Raw genomic sequence first — 7,500 nt, forward strand, 5'->3', positions numbered from 1 at the left:
GCAGCGCCGGGCCTGGTTAGTACTTGGATGGGTGACCACCTGGAAATAGCAGGTGCTGTAGGTTCTTTTTTTCATTTTTTTTTCTCTCTTGTTCCTGCATCCTTCAATGCTAGTGTTGAGATGTATAAGAGATGTAGGAAAGTTAACAACCAATAACTACAGCCATATCACCTTGAACAAGCCCAAACTCGTCTGATCTTGGAAGCTAAGCAGGGTTGGGCCTGGTTAGTACTTGGATGGGAGACCACCTGGGAATACCAGGTGCTGTAGGTTTTTTTGTTTTGTTTTTTTTTTTCTTTTGTTCCTGCTTCCTTCATTTCTGGTGTTGAGATGTATAAGAGATGTAGGTCAGTAAGCAAGCAATACCTACAGTCAACCACCCTGAACATGCCTAATCTCGTCTGATCTTGGAAGCTAAGCAGGGTTGGGCCTGGTTAGTACTTGGATGGGAGACCACCTGGGAATACCAGGTGCTGTAGGTTTTAATTTTTCGTTTTTTTTTCTCCCGTGTTCCTGCTTCCTGCAATGCTGGTGTTGAGATGTATAAGAAATGTAGGTCAGTAAGCAAACAATACCTACAGCCACACCACCCTGAACAAAACCAATCTCGTCTGATCTTGGAAGCTAAGCAGGGCCGGTCCTGGTTAGTACTTGGTTGGGAGACCACCTGGGAATAGCAGGTGCTGTAGGTTTTTTTTTTCCGTTTTTTTTTCTCTCTTGTTCCTGCATCCTTCAATGCTAGTGTTGAGATGTATAAGAGATGTAGGTCAGTTAACAACCAATAACTACAGCCATATCACCTTGAACAAGCCCAAACTCGTCTGATCTTGGAAGCTAAGCAGGGTTGGGCCTGGTTAGTACTTGGATGGGAGACCACCTGGGAATACCAGGTGCTGTAGGTTTTTTTGTTTTGTTTTTTTTTCTCTTTTGTTCCTGCTTCCTTTATTTCTGGTGTTGAGATGTATAAGAGATGTAGGTCAGTAAGCAAGCAATACCTACAGTCAACCACCCTGAACATGCCCAATCTCGTCTGATCTTGGAAGCTAAGCAGGGTTGGGCCTGGTTAGTACTTGAATGGGAGACCACCTGGTGATACTAGCTGCTGTAGGTTTTTTTTTCCGTTTTTTATACTCTCTTGTTCCTGCTTCCTTCAATGCTGGTGTTGAGATGTATAAGAGATGTAGGTTAGTAGGCAAACAATACCTACAGCCACACCACACTGAACAAGACCAATCTCCTCTGGTTTTTGAAGCTAAGCAGGGCCGGTCCTGGTTAGTACTTGGATCGGAGACCACCTGGGAATACCAGGTGCTGTGGTTTTTTTTTTTCTCTCTTGTTCCTGCTTCCTTCAATGCTGGTGTCTAGATGTATAAGAGATGTTGGTCAGTAAGCAAGCAATACCTACAGTAAACCACCCTGATCATGCCCAATCTCATCTTATCTTGAAAGCTAAACAGGGCCAGACCTGGTTAGTACTTGGATGGGAGACCACCTGGAAATACCAGGTGCTGTAGTTTTTTTTTTCGTTTTTTTTCTCTCTTGTTTCTGCTTCCTTCAATGCTGGTGTTGAGATGTATAAGAGATGTAGGTCACTAGGCCAGCAATACCTACAGCCACACATCCCTGAACAAGCACAATCTTGTCTGATCTTGGAAGCTAAGCAGGGCCAGGCCTGGTTAGTACTTGGATGGGAGACCACCTGGAAATACCAGGTGCTGTAGTTTTTTTTTTTTCGTTTTTTTTCTCTCTTGTTCCTGCTTCCATCAATGCTGGTGTTGAGATGTATAACAGATGTAGGTCAGTAGGCAAGCAATCCCTACAGCCATACCACCCTGAACAAGCCCAAACTCGTCTGATCTTGGAAGCGAAGCAGGGCCGTGCCTGGTTAGTACTTGAATGGAAAACCACCTGGGAATACCAGGTGATGTAGTTTTTTTTTTTCATTTTTTTTTCTCTCTTGTTCTTGCTTCCTTCAATGCCCGTGTTGAGCTGTATAAGAGATGTAGGTCACTAGGCAAGCAATACCTACAGCCACACATCCCTGCACAAGCCCAATCTTGTCTGATCTCGGAAGCTAAGCAGCGCCAGGCCTGGTTAGTACTTGGATGGGAGACCACCTGGAAATACCAGGTGCTGTAGGTTTTTTTTTTTAGTTTTTTTTCTCTCTTGTTCCTGCATCCTTCAATGCTAGTGTTGAGATGTATAAGAGATGTAGGTCAGTTAACAAGCAATAACTACAGCCACACCACCTTGCACAAGCCGAAACTCGTCTGATCTTGGAAGCTAAGCAGGGCTGGGCCTGGTTAGTACTTGGATGGGAGACCACCTGGGAATACCAGGTGCTGTAGGTTTTTTTTTTTTGGTTTTTTTCTCTTTTGTTCCAGCTTTCTTTAATGCTGGTGTTGAGATGTATAAGAGATGTATGTCAGTAGGCCAGTAGGCAAGCAGTACCTGCAGCCATGCCACCCTGAACAAGCCCAAACTCATCTGATCTTGGAAGCTAAGCAGGGCCAGGCCTGGTTAGTACTTGGATGGGAGACCACCTGGGAATACCAGGTGCTGTAGGTATTTTTTTTCATTTTTTTTTCTCTCTTGTTCCTGCTTCCTTCAATGCTGGTGTTGAGATGTATAAGAGATGTATGTCAGTAACCAAGCAATACCTACTGTCAACAACCCTGAACATGCCCAATCTCATCTGATCTTGGAAGTTATGCAGGGCCGCACCTGGTTAGTACTTAGATGGGAGACCACCAGGCAATACCAGGTGCTGTAGGTTTTTTTATTCATTTTTTTTTCTCTCTTGTTCCTGCTTCCTTCAATACTGGTGTTGAGATGTATAAGAGATGTAGGTCAGTAGGCAAGCAATACCTACAGCACACCACCCTGAATAAGCCCAATCTTGTCTGATCTTGAAAGCTAAGCAGGGCTGGGCTTGGTTAGTACATGGATGGGAGACCACCTGGGAATACCAGGTGCTGTAGGTTTTTTTTTTCGTTTTTTTTCCTCTCTTGTTCTTGCTTTCTTAAATGCCGGTGTTGAGATGTATAATAGATGTAGGTCAGTAAGCAAGCAGTAAGTGCAGTCTCACCACCCTGAACAAGCCTAATCTCGTCTGATCTTGGAAGCTAAGCAGGGCCAGGCCTGGTAAGTACTTGGATGGGAAACCACCTGGGAATACCAGGTGCTGTTGGATTTTTTTTCTCGCTTGTTCCTGCTTCCTTCATTGCTGGTGTTGAGATGTATAAGAGATGTATGTCAGTAGGCAAGCAATACCTACTGTCAACCACCCTGAACATGCCCAATCTTCTGTGATCTTGGAAGCTAAGCAGGGCTGGGCCAGGTTAGTACTTGGATGGGAGAGCACCTGGGAATACCAGGTGCTGTAGGTTTTTTTTTTTCGTTTTTTTTTCTCTCTTGTTCCTGCTTCCTTCAATGCTGGTGTTGAAATGTATAAGAGATGTTGGTCAGTAGGCAAGCAATACCTACAGTAAACCACCCTGAACATGCCTAATCTCATCTGATCCTGGAAGCTAAGCAGGGCCAGGCCTGGTTAGTACTTGGATGGGAAAGCACCTGGGAATACCAGGTGCTGTAGGTTTGTTTTTTTTGTTTTCTTTTTCTCTTGTTCCTGCTTCCTTCAATGCTGGTGTTGAGATGTATAACAGATGTAGGTCAGCAGGCAAACAATACCTACAGCCATACCACCCTGAACAAGCCAAAACTCATCTGATCTTGGAATCTAAGCAGCGTTGGGCCTGGTTAGCACTTGGATGGGAGACCACCTGGGAATACAAGGTGCTGTAGGCTTTTTTTCTCTCTTGTTCCTGCCTAATTCAATGCCGATGTTGAGATGTATAAGAGATGTAGGTCAGTAGGCAAGCAATACCTACAGTAAACCACCCTGAACATGCCTAATCTCATCTGATCTTGGAAGCTAAGCAGGGCCGCGCCTGGTCAGTACTTCGATGGGAGACCAACTAGGAATAACAGGTGCTGTACATTTTATTTTTTCGTTTTTTCTCTCTCTTGTTTTTGCTTTCTTCAAAGCCGGTGTTGAGTTGTATAAGAGATGTAGGTCAGTAAACAAGCTATACCTACAGCCACACAACCCTGAACAAGTCCAATCTCATTTAATCTTGAAAGCTAAGCAGGGCCGGGCCTGGTTAGTACTTGGATGGGAGAGCACCTGGGAATACCAGGTGGTGTGGGTTTTTTTTTTCTTTTTTTTTTCTCTCTTGTTCCTGCTTCCTTCAATGCTGGTGTTGAGATGTATAAGAGATGTTGGTCAGTAGGCAAGCAATACCTACAGTAAACCACAGTGAACATGCCCAAGCTCATCTGACCTTGAAGCAAAGCAGGGTCGGGTCTGGTTAGCGCTTGGATGGGAGACAACCTGGGAATACCGAGTGCTGTTGGGTATTTTTTTTTGTATTTTTTTCTCTCTTTTTCCTGCTTCCTTCAATGCTGGTGTTGAGATGTATAAGAGATGTAGGTTAGCAACCAAGTAATACATACAGTCAACCACCCTGAACATGCCCAATCTTGTCTGGTCTTGGAAGCTAAGCAGGGCTGGGCCTGGTTAGTACTTGGATGGGAGACCACCTGGGAATATCAGGTGCTGTATGTTTTTTTTTTCATTTTTTTTTCTCTCTTGTTCCTGCTTCCTTCTATGTTGGTGTTGAGATGTAGGTCAGTGGGCAAGCAATACCTACATCTACACCACCCTGAACAAGCCCAATCTCATCTGATCTTGGAAGCTAAGCAGGGCTGGGCCTGGTTAGTATTTGGATGGGAGACCACCTGGGAATACCAGGTGCTGTAGGGTTTTTTTTAATTTTTTTTCTCTCTTGTTCCTGCTTCCTTCAATGCTGGTGTTGAGATGTATAAGAGATGTAGGTTAGTAGGCAAGCAATACTTATAGTCAACCACCCTGAACATGCCCAATCTCATCTGATCTTGGAAGCTAAGAAGGGTCGGGCCTGGTTAGTACTTGGATGGGAGACTTCCTGGGGATACCAGGTGCTGTAGGTTTTTTTTTTTTCGTTTTTTCCTCTCTTGTTCCTGCTTCCTTCAATGCTGGTGTTTAGATGTATAAGAGATGTAGGTCAGTAGGCAAGCAATATCTACAGCCACACCACCCTGAACAAGATCAATCTCGTCTGATCTTGGAAGCTAAGCAGGGCCAGGCCTGGTTAGTACTTGGATGGGAGACCACTTAGGAATACCAGGTGCTGTAGGGTTTTTTTTTTTCCGTGATTTTTTCTTTCTTGTTCCTACTTCCTTCATTGCTGGTGTTGAGATGTATAAGAGATGTAGGTCAGTAGGCAAACAATACCTACAGCCACACCACCCTGAACAAGCCCAATCTGGTGTGATCTTGGAAGCTAAGCAGGACCAGGCCTGGTTAGTACTTGGATGGGAGACCACCTGGGAATACCAGGTGCTGTAGGTTTTATTTTTTTGTTTTTTTCTCTCTCTTGTTCCTGCTTCCTTCATTGCTGGTGTTGAGATGTGTGAGGAAACGGGGTACTACTGGACTGAGAACTATGTAATCATCACCCGTTTCTCACGGTTTATTGTACTTTTTAATCCTTGGCCCAGTCTAAGTATATACACCAGAGCATTGGTGTATTATGTGTATTATTATTTCATGTTATTAGACACATTTTGCCCATACTATTACCTGTGATATTGTATGTAGTATAAATAGAAACAATATTGCCATACTGTGTGAAAATATCAGAACAACAGCAGTCATTTTGCTTTTGGTAGCTAATGTAATTACCATTTGTCTCAAATGTGTATTGTATGGGGTGCAGCTGAGATGAGGTTTGTTATCAGAACAATGTCTGAGTTAACTAGCTGGCAGCCCATGTTAATTAGCTAGGTCAACAGATAACCTGAGAGGTAATGAGGTTAGAACTTCTACTCATATGCAATGTGCCTCCACAGTAATATATTGGTTGAAATAGCATGGGGAAATGTATCAATATGTGTCAATATAAATGTAATTGTATCAAAAGGTATCACAGACTTATATTGTGTAACCCTGCTGATATCATGTGTCAAAAGTCTTATTGTTCCATGTAAGCGTGCAGTGTCATTCCTTGATGTACTATTGTAACCCCATGTGTAGTGTATCCAGCCAAAACAGCTAATTGAGTCAAGCCATTCTATTGTCTAATCAAGGTAACAGGGACAGTATGTCTAGCAGCTAAATTGTTGACTGGGAGGCCCCTTCTGTAAAGGGGAGGTTGGAGACATTTGACCCTATTTCCTGGGTAGAGAGAAAATAATATAGGGCGAGGAGAATGCCAGGGGGGATGCTAGTTTGGAGGATCCTGGTGTAGAAGACATCAGTGAAAAGGACTCTGGGCCAGGCACTGTGGTACCGCTGGAGGGAACCCTACCAGGACAGGGTTGGTGTGAGCTAGTAACCCAGGCTAGGAGACACCATAACTGTTTTGCTAAACGGTAGTGGTAATATTGCGGGAGGATAAGACCCTGAAAGGGACAGAGATTATGACTTTGGAGTGCTGACTGCAGGAGGCTGCTGGAGGATACGTGCTACCATTTACCCTGTAACTTGTGAACGTCTTGTGGTGTTGTGCTGTCGTAATAAAGTCTTATTTTGGATATATCCTGGTCTACCCGAGTGAGTTGAATCCCACAGAGGGTAACTTCCATCCCAGCTAAGGGTGGTATCCTCACATTTGGTGGCAAGCAGTGGGATCACTCGGCCCGGTGTTGCAAGAACCGGGAAGGCTGCAAGGGACGCAAGCGGTTGCAGTCCAAGGGCCTTGTAGGTACAGCACAGCACGGGCTACACAGCACCCAAAGGAAGCCTATCAGAGGAGTTGCAAGAAACGTGAGACATGATCAAGTATAACTCCCTAAAACTGGATGAACTCCGGGGATTATGCCAGACAAGGGAAATTGCTACTACCCAGGATGACTTCAGGCCACAACTAGTGGAAAAACTATGCAAATGGGACCTGTGCCTACTCGATAATGCGGGCAGGATGAAAATAGCAGAGGTCCCAGCAGTGGAAGGCACCCAAGTTGGGACTTATGTTGCAGAAATCCTGAAAGCCAAGGAGTTGTATGAGGACCAGGAGCAGCCAGTAAGGATTCAGGAGATTGCAGCTACAATACAAACATCCCCCACCCCAGGCCAGTCAGCAGTGCACAGTGGAAGCTATGACTATGGTCAGCTTCGTCAAGAGCTGCAGCACGTCCTCAGTCAGTGGATCCGGAGAAAAGGACTTGAGCTGGTAAAAGCAGGGCTGACTGAGATATTTCCCAGCCTTCAGGATTGGGTGGCAAAGTGTAACCCACAGTCCTGGGATAAAGCAGAAAAGGGGCAGAGTGAAGGCCAAAGGCGACCCAGCAGTCAAGGACAAGCAATACCACACTTGGGACAAGTCGGGAAGTGGTGCCTTCGATGTGAATACTGGGGACATCTTCAACAGCAGTGTCCCAGGAAAGGAGGTCAATTAG

General features: G+C 44.9%; 4 non-coding genes and 21 pseudogenes across 4 annotated transcripts; all 25 read left to right on the plus strand.

Moving 5' to 3' along the window:
- Nucleotides 1-64, plus strand: part of LOC142112728 (5S ribosomal RNA) — a 119-nt pseudogene extending 55 nt beyond the window's left edge.
- Nucleotides 65-154: 90 nt separating this feature from the next.
- On the plus strand, nucleotides 155-273 carry LOC142112501 (5S ribosomal RNA). The gene has a single exon (XR_012681233.1). It is a non-coding gene; the product is annotated as a 5S ribosomal RNA (ribosomal RNA).
- Nucleotides 274-364: 91 nt separating this feature from the next.
- LOC142112453 (5S ribosomal RNA) lies at nucleotides 365-482 on the plus strand. The gene has a single exon (XR_012681224.1). It is a non-coding gene; the product is annotated as a 5S ribosomal RNA (ribosomal RNA).
- Nucleotides 483-573: 91 nt separating this feature from the next.
- On the plus strand, nucleotides 574-692 carry LOC142112301 (5S ribosomal RNA; annotated as a pseudogene).
- A 91-nt stretch (nucleotides 693-783) lies between these two features.
- On the plus strand, nucleotides 784-902 carry LOC142112515 (5S ribosomal RNA). Its single transcript, XR_012681236.1, has one exon. It is a non-coding gene; the product is annotated as a 5S ribosomal RNA (ribosomal RNA).
- Nucleotides 903-993: 91 nt separating this feature from the next.
- Nucleotides 994-1,111, plus strand: LOC142112674 (5S ribosomal RNA; annotated as a pseudogene).
- Nucleotides 1,112-1,399: 288 nt separating this feature from the next.
- Nucleotides 1,400-1,517, plus strand: LOC142112241 (5S ribosomal RNA; annotated as a pseudogene).
- Nucleotides 1,518-1,605: 88 nt separating this feature from the next.
- LOC142112568 (5S ribosomal RNA) lies at nucleotides 1,606-1,724 on the plus strand (annotated as a pseudogene).
- Nucleotides 1,725-1,814: 90 nt separating this feature from the next.
- Nucleotides 1,815-1,933, plus strand: LOC142112718 (5S ribosomal RNA; annotated as a pseudogene).
- Nucleotides 1,934-2,023: 90 nt separating this feature from the next.
- On the plus strand, nucleotides 2,024-2,142 carry LOC142112678 (5S ribosomal RNA; annotated as a pseudogene).
- A 90-nt stretch (nucleotides 2,143-2,232) lies between these two features.
- Nucleotides 2,233-2,351, plus strand: LOC142112350 (5S ribosomal RNA; annotated as a pseudogene).
- A 98-nt stretch (nucleotides 2,352-2,449) lies between these two features.
- On the plus strand, nucleotides 2,450-2,568 carry LOC142112808 (5S ribosomal RNA). The gene has a single exon (XR_012681289.1). It is a non-coding gene; the product is annotated as a 5S ribosomal RNA (ribosomal RNA).
- A 90-nt stretch (nucleotides 2,569-2,658) lies between these two features.
- On the plus strand, nucleotides 2,659-2,776 carry LOC142112254 (5S ribosomal RNA; annotated as a pseudogene).
- A 90-nt stretch (nucleotides 2,777-2,866) lies between these two features.
- LOC142112533 (5S ribosomal RNA) lies at nucleotides 2,867-2,984 on the plus strand (annotated as a pseudogene).
- Nucleotides 2,985-3,074: 90 nt separating this feature from the next.
- Nucleotides 3,075-3,193, plus strand: LOC142112192 (5S ribosomal RNA; annotated as a pseudogene).
- A 78-nt stretch (nucleotides 3,194-3,271) lies between these two features.
- On the plus strand, nucleotides 3,272-3,389 carry LOC142112546 (5S ribosomal RNA; annotated as a pseudogene).
- Nucleotides 3,390-3,480: 91 nt separating this feature from the next.
- Nucleotides 3,481-3,598, plus strand: LOC142112715 (5S ribosomal RNA; annotated as a pseudogene).
- A 90-nt stretch (nucleotides 3,599-3,688) lies between these two features.
- Nucleotides 3,689-3,807, plus strand: LOC142112480 (5S ribosomal RNA; annotated as a pseudogene).
- A 77-nt stretch (nucleotides 3,808-3,884) lies between these two features.
- On the plus strand, nucleotides 3,885-4,002 carry LOC142112253 (5S ribosomal RNA; annotated as a pseudogene).
- A 90-nt stretch (nucleotides 4,003-4,092) lies between these two features.
- On the plus strand, nucleotides 4,093-4,211 carry LOC142112220 (5S ribosomal RNA; annotated as a pseudogene).
- Nucleotides 4,212-4,509: 298 nt separating this feature from the next.
- Nucleotides 4,510-4,627, plus strand: LOC142112317 (5S ribosomal RNA; annotated as a pseudogene).
- A 79-nt stretch (nucleotides 4,628-4,706) lies between these two features.
- Nucleotides 4,707-4,825, plus strand: LOC142112280 (5S ribosomal RNA; annotated as a pseudogene).
- Nucleotides 4,826-4,913: 88 nt separating this feature from the next.
- LOC142112456 (5S ribosomal RNA) lies at nucleotides 4,914-5,031 on the plus strand (annotated as a pseudogene).
- Nucleotides 5,032-5,121: 90 nt separating this feature from the next.
- LOC142112484 (5S ribosomal RNA) lies at nucleotides 5,122-5,240 on the plus strand (annotated as a pseudogene).
- A 93-nt stretch (nucleotides 5,241-5,333) lies between these two features.
- Nucleotides 5,334-5,452, plus strand: LOC142112420 (5S ribosomal RNA; annotated as a pseudogene).
- Nucleotides 5,453-7,500: the final 2,048 nt, after the last annotated feature.

The sequence above is a fragment of the Mixophyes fleayi genome, unplaced genomic scaffold (assembly GCF_038048845.1).
Source record: "Mixophyes fleayi isolate aMixFle1 unplaced genomic scaffold, aMixFle1.hap1 Scaffold_113, whole genome shotgun sequence".
Classification (NCBI taxonomy): Eukaryota; Metazoa; Chordata; class Amphibia; order Anura; family Limnodynastidae; genus Mixophyes; species Mixophyes fleayi.